The sequence below is a fragment of the Cryptomeria japonica genome, unplaced genomic scaffold (genome assembly GCF_030272615.1).
Source record: "Cryptomeria japonica unplaced genomic scaffold, Sugi_1.0 HiC_scaffold_153, whole genome shotgun sequence".
Lineage (NCBI taxonomy): Eukaryota > Viridiplantae > Streptophyta > Pinopsida > Cupressales > Cupressaceae > Cryptomeria > Cryptomeria japonica.
In genome coordinates this window covers 89,074-99,913 of record NW_026728975.1, presented here as the reverse complement: position 1 = coordinate 99,913, position 10,840 = coordinate 89,074, and the positions used below count along the sequence as shown (strand labels likewise).

Below are 10,840 nucleotides of genomic sequence, written 5' to 3'. Positions count from 1 at the left end.
GGGAGTCGACCCAACGAAGCATACACCTCCCCTATATAAGCTATTTGTCCGATTCCCACACCTGTGTAGCTTGCACCTCCGATCAGGACATCGACCCCAACTTCCGAACTCGACTAAAAAGACCGCACCAGCACCTTGGTGTGCACCTTGCAACGCACAGTGCCAACATTCGCCTTCCTGCACATGGCAGGTCATCGGACCCAAATTCCGACCTCATGAGCATACCTACTAATCGAATCGGTCATCGGACCCAACTTCCGACTTCATCCATACCGTAGGGTCTTTGAGGTTGGCGCGGTGCGCTCAACCTGGGGAGTCGACCCATCGAAGCATACACCTCCCCTATATAAGCTATTTGTCCGATTCCGACACCTGTGTAGTTTGCACCTCCGCTCAGGACATCGACCCCAACTTCCGAACTCGCCTGCAACGACCGAACCAGCGCCTTGGTGCGCACCAAAAGTGCGCACTTTTGGAGGGCACTTTTGTGCGCTCCAAAGGTGCGCACTTTTGGAGGGCACTTTTGTGCGCTCCAAAGGTGCGCACTTTTGGAGGGCACTTTTTGGAGGGCACTTTTGTGCGCTCCAAAGGTGCGCACTTTTGGAGGGCACTTTTTGGAGGGCACTTTTCTGCGCTCCAAAGGTGCGCACTTTTGGAGGGCACTTTTCTGCGCTCCAAAGGTGCGCACTTTTGGAGGGCACTTTTTGGAGGGCACTTTTCTGCGCTCCAAAGGTGCGCACTTTTGGAGGGCACTTTTTGGAGGGCACTTTTCTGCGCTCCAAAGGTGCGCACTTTTGGAGGGCACTTTTGTGCACTCCAAAGGTGCACACTTTTGGAGGGCACTTTTTGGAGGGCACTTTTCTGCACTCCAAAGGTGCGCACTTTTGGAGGGCACTTTTTGGAGGGCACTTTTGTGCGCTCCAAAGGTGCGCACTTTTGGAGGGCACTTTTTGGAGGGCACTTTTGTGCGCTCCAAAGGTGCGCACTTTTGGAGGGCACTTTTGTGCACTCCAAAGGTGCGCACTTTTGGAGGGCACTTTTCCTGCGCTCCAAAGGTGCACACCTAGGTGAGCACCTTCGACCACACCTTGTAGCACACCAAACTCTGACTTTCGACTTCATCCGCAATGCAGGGTCTTTGAGGTTGGCGCAATGCGCACAACCAGGGGAGTCGACCCATCAAACCCAACACCTCCCCTATATAAGCTATTTGTCTGATTCTCATACATGCGTAGCCTGCAGGAGCAATTAGGACATCGACCCCAACTTTCGGCTTCTAAACGAAAACAAGGTCTTTGAGGTTGGTGTAATGCGAACAACTAGGGGAGTCAACCCATCAAACCCAACACCTCCCCTATATAAGCTATTTGTCTGATTCTCATACATGTGTAGTCTACAGGAGCAATTAGGACATCGACCCCAACTTTTGACTTCTTAACGAAAACAAGGTCTTTGAGGTTGACGTAATGCGCACAACCAGGGGAGTCGACCCATCAAACCCAACACCTCCCCTATATAAGCTATTTGTCCGATTCTCATACATGTGTAGCCTACAGGAGCCATTAGGACATTGACCCCAACTTTTGACTTCTTAACGAAAACAAGGTCTTTGAGGTTGGCGTAATGCGCACAACCAAGGGAGTTGACCCATCAAACCCAACACCTCCCCTATATAAGCTATTTGTCTGATTCTCATACATGTGTAGCCTGCAACAACGATTAGGACATCCACCCCAACTTCTGAATTCGTCTGCGTTGACCGCACCAAAGGTGCACGCCTTGGTGCTCACCAAAATCCGACTTCCGACTTCTTCTGCTATGCGGGGTCTTTGAGGTTGGCGCAGTGCGCACAACCAGGGGAGTCAACCCACCGAATGCAACACCTCCCCTATATAAGCTATTTGTCTGATTCTCATACATGCGTAGACTGCAGCAATGATTAGGACATCCACCCCAACTTTTGACTTCTTAAACAAGACAGGGTCTTTGAAGTTGGTGCAGTGCACACAACCAGGGGAGTCGACCCATCAAACGCAACACCTCCCCTATATAAAGCTATTTGTCCGATTCTCATACGTGTAGTCTGCAGCAGCGATTAGGACATCGACCCCAACTTCCGAATTCGTTTGCATTGACCGCACCAAAGGTGCACGCCTTGGTGTGCACCTTGGAGTGCACTTTGGTGCTCACCTCGGTGCACACTTTGGTGTGCACCTCGGTGTGCACCAAAGGTGCGCACCTTGGAGCGCACCAAAGGTGTACACTTTGGAGCGCACCACATAGGGTCTTTGAGAGGTTGGCGCAGTGCGCACACCAAGGTGGGTGTTGAGGTGCGTGCCGAGGTGGGTGGGTGCTAGGGTGCGCTCCATGGTGGGTGCCAGGGTGGGTGCGTGCTAGGGTGGATTCCAAAGAGGGTCATAGGGTGGGTGCCAAGGTGGGTTGGTGATATAGTGGGTTCAAAGGTGGGTACTAGGGTGGGTTCCAAGGTGGGTCACAAGTTGGGTGCCAGGATGCGTGGGTGTTAGGTTGGGTGCCAAGGTGGGCTCCTGCGTGGGTGGGTGCTAGGGTGGGTTTCAAGGTGGACGCGAGGGCGGGTGCCAAGGTGGGTAACAAGTTGGGTGTTAGGATGGGTGAGTGCTAGAGTGGGTGCCAAGGTGGGTGGGTGCTAAGGTGGATGCCAAGGTGGTTCACAGGGTGGGTGGGTTCTAGGGTGAGTTCCAAGGTGGGTCACAGGTTTAGTGCTAGGGTGCGTGTCAAGGCGGGTGTCGAGGTGCCTGGGTGCTAGGGTGTGGATGCCAATGTGGGTCATAGGGTGGGTACTAGGGTGGGCTGCAATGTGGGTGCCAAGGTGGGTAACATGCTCGGTTGGTTCTAAATTGGGTGTCAGGGTGGGTGTGCACCCACCTTGCCCGAGGTGGGTGCCAAGGTGCCAGTGTGGGTGGGTGCTAAGGTGGATGCCAAGGTGGGTGAGAAGGTGGGTGATAGGTTGAGTGGTAGGATGGGTGGGTGCCAAGATGGGTCACAGGGTGGGTGCAAGGGTGGGTAGGTGCTAGGGTTGGTGTCAGGGTGGGTGGGTGCTAGGTTGGGTTCCAAGGTGGGTGCGAGGGTGAGTGTCAAGGTGGGTCACAGGTTAGGTGCTAGGATGGGTGAGTGCTAGGGTGCAAAGGTGCCAGGGTGGGTGCTAGGATGGGTCGATGCTAGGGTGAGTGGCAAGGTGGGTCCACAAGTGTCAAGGTGGGTGCCGAGGTGGGTGCCAACTTGGGTTCCAAGGTGGGTGCCAAGTGGGCGACTGCTATGGTGGATGCCAAGGTGGGTCACGGGGTGGGTGCCAAGTTGCTAGGTTGTGTTCCAAGGTGGGTGCCAACGTGGCTGCTAGGGTGCGTGGGTTAAAGGGTGTGTCACAACGTGGGTGCCAGGATGGGTGCGCACCCACACTGGCCAAGACGGGTGCAAGGTTGGGTTCCAAGCCCGGTCACAGGCTGGGTGCTAGGATGGGTGGGTGCCAAGGTGGGCACCAGGGTGGGTGCACCCACCCTGGCCAAGGTGGGTCACGGGGTGGGTCCTAGGGTGGGTAACAGGGTGGGTACTAAGGTGCGTGCCAAGGTGGGTCATGGGGTGGGTGCCAAGGTGGGCACCAGGGTGGGTGTGCACCAACCCTAGCCAGGGTAGGTCACGGGGTGGTTGTCGGGGTGGGCGTCAAGGAGCCAAGGTGGGTGGCAAGTAGCCAAGTTGCGTGCCAAGGTGGGTGTCGGGGTGGGTGCCAAGGATCCAAGGTGGGTGCCAAGGAACCAAGGTGGGTGTCTGGGTGGGTGCCGAGGTGGGAGCCAGGGTGGGTCCCAAGGTGAGTGCAAAGGTGGGTGCCAGGGTCAAGGTGAGTGCCAATGTGGGTTCCAAGGTGCCAGGGTCAGGGTGAGTGCCAATGTGGGTTCAAAGGTGCTAAGTTGGGTGCGAGGTTGGGTGCGAGGGTGGGTGGGTGCCAAGGTGTGCTAGGTGGAAGCCCGGGTGGGTCGGCATCCCATGGGTGTCGAGTTGGGTGCCTGATGGGTGCTTCTTGTCAAGTTTTAGTCGTCGGGACTCATTTCGAGCCTTAGAGGTCGTTTCTTGTCCGGTTGCCCTGTCTTCGACCTGGGAACCCAATTTTGGTCCTCGGGTCCCATTTTTTTTTGTCTCGCATCCCACTTTTGGCCTGTGGCCTTTTCGGGGTCGATTCTCGTTTTGGGCATCAGAGCATGTTTCTTCTCCTAAAACCCAATATTTGTTTATTAAGTCTCGGAACACATTTTTGTTCTCGTGGACCCATCATGGGTCTTGGAACGCATTTGTGGTCCTTGGGTCCCATTTTGCATCCCGAAACTTGTGTTTTGGTGCTTGATCCCTATTTTGGGTGCCCACCTTGCACCAAGTGCGCACCCGGGGCAAACCGAGCGCCTTGGTGCACCGGGGCAAGATCGAGCGTGCACCCGAGGCGCCCCGAACATGCACCAAGGTGCACTCGGCCCACATGTGAGCGCAGGTCGTTGCGCCCGAGGTGGTGTGTGGGCACCGCGTTGCAGACGGGACACTGCACGCACACGACGCCCCGTCCAGGTGCACGCACGTAGGCCGGGCCGGGTGCACACCCGACGCCCTAGCAAGGTGCGCGCACCCGGGCAGGGCTCACACTTGGCGAACGGGGCGCACTTCGCGAGGGAGGGTGTGCACCTCGACGGGGGTGGGTGGCCGGGGTGGATTCGCACGTGGGTCGCGGTTTGCTAAGTACACACTGCGACAAGCTCATAACGGGTGCGATCATACCAGCGTTAGTGCACCGGATCCCATCAGAACTCCGCAGTTAAGCGCGCTTGGGCCGGAGTAGTACTGGGATGGGTGACCTCCCGGGAAGTCCCGGTGTTGCACCCTTTCTTAGTTTTTCGCCGGGCGTCGCAATGCTATTTGAATAAACCTTTTGCCCGTTTGCGTTCTCGTCGGGGCCGGGCCGGGCCGGGGTGCGCTGCCCGCACTACCGCGCGCGCGGGGGCGACACCGAGCGCGCACCCGAGGCGCCCCGAGCACACAGGCCACGGTGCAACCCGGGCGTTGTGCGCGCACCCCGGTGCGCCCGAGGTGCTGCGCGCGCACCCAGGTGAAATCGGTGTGCACCTCGGCCAGTGCGCGCTCGGTCGAGTCGCGCACGTTGGCCAAGGTGCACGGTGATGTTTCTTACTCTAAGGTTCCGCACCAGACGCCCGGGACAGGTGAGCGAAGCTGGGCGGGGCCGGGTGCGCGGCCGGGGCAGGTGCACGCAGCTGGAGAGAGCTTTGGAGCACACCAGAGGTGCGCACCTTGGAGCACACTTCGGAGCGCACCAATGATGCGCTCCATTCAAAAGTTTCCTGAAAAGGCAAAAAAAGTTGAGATTATAGAATTTCCCACTTGAGAGATTGTAAAAAAAAAAAATTTAAAATGAAGGAAACGCGGGTGCCAAGGTGTGCGCGCCCGGGTGCGCAGCCCAGCCAAGGTGTGCGCACCAAGGCGCCCACCCTGGCGAAGGTGCACGCAAGGTGCGCACCCGAGGCAAACCGGACAATTAACCCAACTTTCGACTTCGCGCGCACCTGCGCACCTTGGAGCGCACTTCGGAGCGCTCCTTGGTGCGCACCAATCTTGGGCACCTCGGAGTGCACCATGGCGCCCACCAAGGTGCGCACCCGGGGCAAACCGAGCTCCGACTTCGTGCGCACCTTGGAGCGCACGAAAGGTGCGCACCATGGCGCCCACCAAGGTGCGCAGCCCAGCCAAGGCGTGCGCATCAAGGTGCGCACCCTGGCGAAGGTGCGCACCCGGGGCAAACCGAGCTCCGACTTCGTGCGCACCTTGGAGCGCACAAAGGGTGCGCAACCCAGCCAAGGTGTGCGCACACCCGGGCAAACCGAGCTCCGAATCGTGCGCACCTTGGAGCACACTTCGGAGCCCTCCTTGGTGCGCACCGATGTTGCGCACCTCGGAGCGCACCCGGGGAAAACAATGCAATTAACCCGACTTTCGACTTCGTGGGCACCTCGGAGCGCTCTCGGGTTCGCACCTCGGAGCACACCGAGGTGCGCACCTTTGATGCGCTGCCTTCACCAATTTCCAGAAAAGGCAAGAAAACATTGAGAAGGTGTGCGCACCGAGGTGCCCACCCTGGCGAAGGTGCACGCGAGGTGCGCACCCGGGGCAAACCGGGCTCCGACTTCGTGCACGCCATGCTGCGCACCTTGGAGGGCCATGGTGCGCACCTTGGAGCACACTTCGGAGCGCTCAATGGTGCCCAACCCAGCCAAGGTGCCCACCGCGGCGAAGGTGCACGCGAGGTGCGCACCCGGGGCAAACCGGGCTCCGACTTCGTGCACGCCGCACCTTGGAGCACACTTCGGAGCGCTCCTTGGTGCGCACCAGGGCGCGCAACCCAGCCGAGGTGCCCACCCCGGCGAAGGTGCACGCGGGGTGCGCACCCGGGGCAAACCGGGCTCCGACTTCGTGCACGCCATGGTGCCCACCGCGGCGAAGGTGCACGCGAGGTGCGCACCCGGGGCAAACCGGGCTCCGACTTCGTGCACGCCGCACCTTGGAGCACACTTCGGAGCGCTCCTTGGTGCGCACCAGGGCGCGCAACCCAGCCGAGGTGCCCACCCCGGCGAAGGTGCACGCGAGGTGCGCACCCGGGGCAAACCGGGCTCCGACTTCGTGCACGCCATGGTGCCCACCGCGGCGAAGGTGCACGCGAGGTGCGCACCCGGGGCAAACCGGGCTCCGACTTCGTGCACGCCGCACCTTGGAGCACACTTCGGAGCGCTCCTTGGTGCGCACCATGGTGCCCACCAGGGCGCGCAACCCCGCCGAAGGTGCACGCGAGGGTGCGCACCCGGGGCAAACCGGGCTCCGACTTCGTGCACGCCGCACCTTGGAGCACACTTCGGAGCGCTCCTTGGTGCGCACCAGGGCGCGCAACCCCGCCGAAGGTGCACGCGAGGTGCGCACCCGGGGCAAACCGGGCTCCGACTTCGTGCACGCCATGGTGCGCACCAGGGTGCCCACCGCGGCGAAGGTGCGCACCCGGGGCAAACCGGGCTCCGACTTCGTGCACGCCGCACCTTGGAGCACACTTCGGAGCGCTCCTTGGTGCGCACCAGGGCGCGCAACCCAGCCGAGGTGCCCACCCCGGCGAAGGTGCACGCGAGGTGCGCACCCGGGGCAAACCGGGCTCCGACTTCGTGCACGCCATGGTGCCCACCGCGGCGAAGGTGCGCACCCGGGGCAAACCGGGCTAGGACTTCGTGCACGCCGCACCTTGGAGCACACTTTGGAGCGCTCCTTGGTGCGCACCATGGTGCCCACCAGGCCGCGCAACCCAGCCAAGGTGTGCGCACCAAGGTGCACGCGAGGTGCGCACCCGGGGCAAACCGGGGTCCGGCTTCGTGCACGCCGCACCTTGGAGCACACATCGGGGCGCTCCCGGGTTCGCACCGGCGTTGCGCACCGTGGTGGGCACCTCGGAGCGCACCGTGGTGGGCACCTCGGAGCGCACCGTGGTGGGCACCTCGGAGCACACCAAGGTGGGCAGCGAGGTGCGCACCTTTGATGCGATGCCTTCACTAATTTCCATAAAAGGCAAAAAAAAACGAGATTTTAAAATTTCCGTTTTGAAAGATAGTGAGAAAAAGGGAATGCTGGTGCCATCTTGAGCCCGCCCTGGTGCGCAGCCCAGCCAAGGTGTGCGCACCAAGGTGCCCACCCTGGCGAAGGTGCGCGCCCGGGCAATTAACCCAACTTCCAACTTCGCGCGCGCCAGGGTGGGAGCGCACCCAACAACCGGGCCTGGGAAGAGCCAATGCGAGAAACCCCACCAAACGCTCTGACAAAAAAAGAGGGGGCGCTCCAGTAACCCCGCTTCGGAGCGCACCCTGGGCAAACCCAGCCAGGGTGCCCACCCCGGCCAAGGTGCAGGCGAGGTGCGCACCCGGGGCAAACCGGGCTCCGACAACGTGCACGCCGCACCTTGGAGCACACTTCGTAGCGCTCCCGGGTGCGCACCTCAGAGCACACCAAGGTGGGCAGCGAGGTGCGCACCTTTGATGCGCTGCCTTCACTAATTTCCAGAAAAGGCAAAAAAAAGAGGAGATTTTAAAATTTCCGTTTTGAAAGATAGTGAAAAAAACGGAACGCGGGTGCCATCTTGAGCCCGCCCTGGTGCACAGCCCAGGTAAGGTGCCCACCCTGGCAAAGGTGCGCACCCGGGCAATTAACCCTACTTCCGACTTCGTGCGCGCCAGGGTGGCAACCGGGCCTGGGAAGAGCCAATGCGAGAAACCCCACCAAACGCTCCGACAAAAAAAGAGGCGGCGCTCCAATAACCCCGCTTCGGAGCGCAGCCGGGGCAAACCCAGCCAAGGTGCCCACCCCGACGAAGGTGCACGCGAGGTGCGCACCCGGGGCAAACCGGGCTCCGACAACGTGCACGCAGCACCTTGGAGCACACTTCGAAGCACTCCCGGGTGCCCACCGGCGTTGCGCACCGTGGTGGGCAGCGAGGTGCGCACCTTTGATGCGCTGCCTTCACTAATTTCCAGAAAAGGCAAAAAAAAATGAGATTTTAAAATTTCCGTTTTGAAAGATAGTGAAAAAAACGGAACGCGGGTGCCATCTTGAGCCCGCCCTGGTGCGCAGCCCAGGCAAGGCATGCGCACCAAGGTGCCCACCCGCGGTGCACGCCCGGGGCAAACCGGGCTCCGACTTCGTGCAGGCCGCACCTTGGAGCACACTTCGGAGCGCTCCTTGGTGCGCACCATGGTGCCCACCAGGGCGCACCCGGGGCAAACCGGGCTCCGACTTCGTGCACGCCGCACCTTGGAGCACACATCGGAGCGCTCCCAGGTTCGCACCAGCGTTGCGCACCTTTGATGCGCTGCCTTCACTAATTTCCAGAAAAGGCAAAAAAAAACGATATTTTAAAATTTCCGTTCTGAAAGATAGTGAAAAAAACGGAACGCGGGTGCCATCTTGAGCCCTTCCTGGTGCGCAGCCCAGGCAAGTTGTGCGCACCAAGGTGCCCACCCTGGCGGAGGTGCGCGCCCGGGGCAAACCGGGCTCCGACTTCGTGCACTGCATGGTGCCCACCAAGGCGCGCAACCCAGCCAAGGTGCCCACCGCAGCGAAGGTGCACGCGAGGTGCGCACCCGAGGTGCACACCCGGGGCAAACCGAGCTCCGACTTCGTGCACGCCGCACCTTGGAGCACACTTCAGAGCGCTCCTTGGTGCGCACCAGGGCGCGCAACCCAGCCAAGGTGCTCACCCCGGCGAAGGTGCACGCGAGGTGCGCACCCGGGGCAAGCCGGGCTCGGACTTCGTGCACGCCGCACCTTGGAGCACACATCGGAGCGCTCCCGGGTTCGCACCAGCATTGCGCACCTTTGATGCGCTGCCTTCACTAATTTCCAGAAAAGGCAAAAAAAAAAAAAAAACGAGATTTTAAAATTTCCGTTTTGAAAGATAGTGAAAAAAACGGAACGCGGGTGCCATCTTGAGCCCGCCCTGGTGTGCAGCCCAGGCAAGTTGTGCGCACCAAGGCACCCACCCTGGCCAAGGTGGGTCACGGGGTGGGTCCTAGGGTGGGTAACGGGGTGGGTACTAAGGTGCGTGCCAAGGTGGGTCATGGGGTGGGTGCCAAGGTGGGCACCAGGGTGGGTGTGCACCAACCCTAGCTAGGGTAGGTCACGGGGTGGTTGTCGGGGTGGGCGTCAAGGAGCCAAGGTGGGTGGCAAGTAGCCAAGTTGCGTGCCAAGGTGGGTGTCGGGGTGGGTGCCAAGGATCCAAGGTGGGTGCCAAGGAACCAAGGTGGGTGTCTGGGTGGGTGCCGAGGTGGGAGCCAGGGTGGGTCCCAAGGTGAGTGCAAAGGTGGGTGCCAGGGTCAAGGTGAGTGCCAATGTGGGTTCCAAGGTGCCAGGGTCAGGGTGAGTGCCAATGTGGGTTCAAAGGTGCTAAGTTGGGTGCGAGGTTGGGTGCGAGGGTGGGTGGGTGCCAAGGTGTGCTAGGTGGAAGCCCGGGTGGGTCGGCATCCCATGGGTGTCGAGTTGGGTGCCTGATGGGTGCTTCTTGTCAAGTTTTAGTCGTCGGGACTCATTTCGAGCCTTAGAGGTCGTTTCTTGTCCGGTTGCCCTGTCTTCGACCTGGGAACCCAATTTTGGTCCTCGGGTCCCATTTTTTTTTGTCTCGCATCCCACTTTTGGCCTGTGGCCTTTTCGGGGTCGATTCTCGTTTTGGGCATCAGAGCATGTTTCTTCTCCTAAAACCCAATATTTGTTTATTAAGTCTCGGAACACATTTTTGTTCTCGTGGACCCATCATGGGTCTTGGAACGCATTTGTGGTCCTTGGGTCCCATTTTGCATCCCGAAACTTGTGTTTTGGTGCTTGATCCCTATTTTGGGTGCCCACCTTGCACCAAGTGCGCACCCGGGGCAAACCGAGCGCCTTGGTGCACCGGGGCAAGATCGAGCGTGCACCCGAGGCGCCCCGAACATGCACCAAGGTGCACTCGGCCCACATGTGAGCGCAGGTCGTTGCGCCCGAGGTGGTGTGTGGGCACCGCGTTGCAGACGGGACACTGCACGCACACGACGCCCCGTCCAGGTGCACGCACGTAGGCCGGGCCGGGTGCACACCCGACGCCCTAGCAAGGTGCGCGCACCCGGGCAGGGCTCACACTTGGCGAACGGGGCGCACTTCGCGAGGGAGGGTGTGCACCTCGACGGGGGTGGGTGGCCGGGGTGGATTCGCACGTGGGTCGCGGTTTGCTAAGTACACACTGCGACAAGCTCATAAC

At 60.5% G+C, this 10,840-nt stretch overlaps 1 non-coding gene across 1 annotated transcript; it reads left to right on the top strand.

Annotated features, from left to right (window-relative positions):
• Positions 1–4,780: 4,780 nt before the first annotated feature.
• Positions 4,781–4,899, top strand: LOC131866716 (5S ribosomal RNA). The gene has a single exon (XR_009365316.1). It is a non-coding gene; the product is annotated as a 5S ribosomal RNA (ribosomal RNA).
• Positions 4,900–10,840: the final 5,941 nt, after the last annotated feature.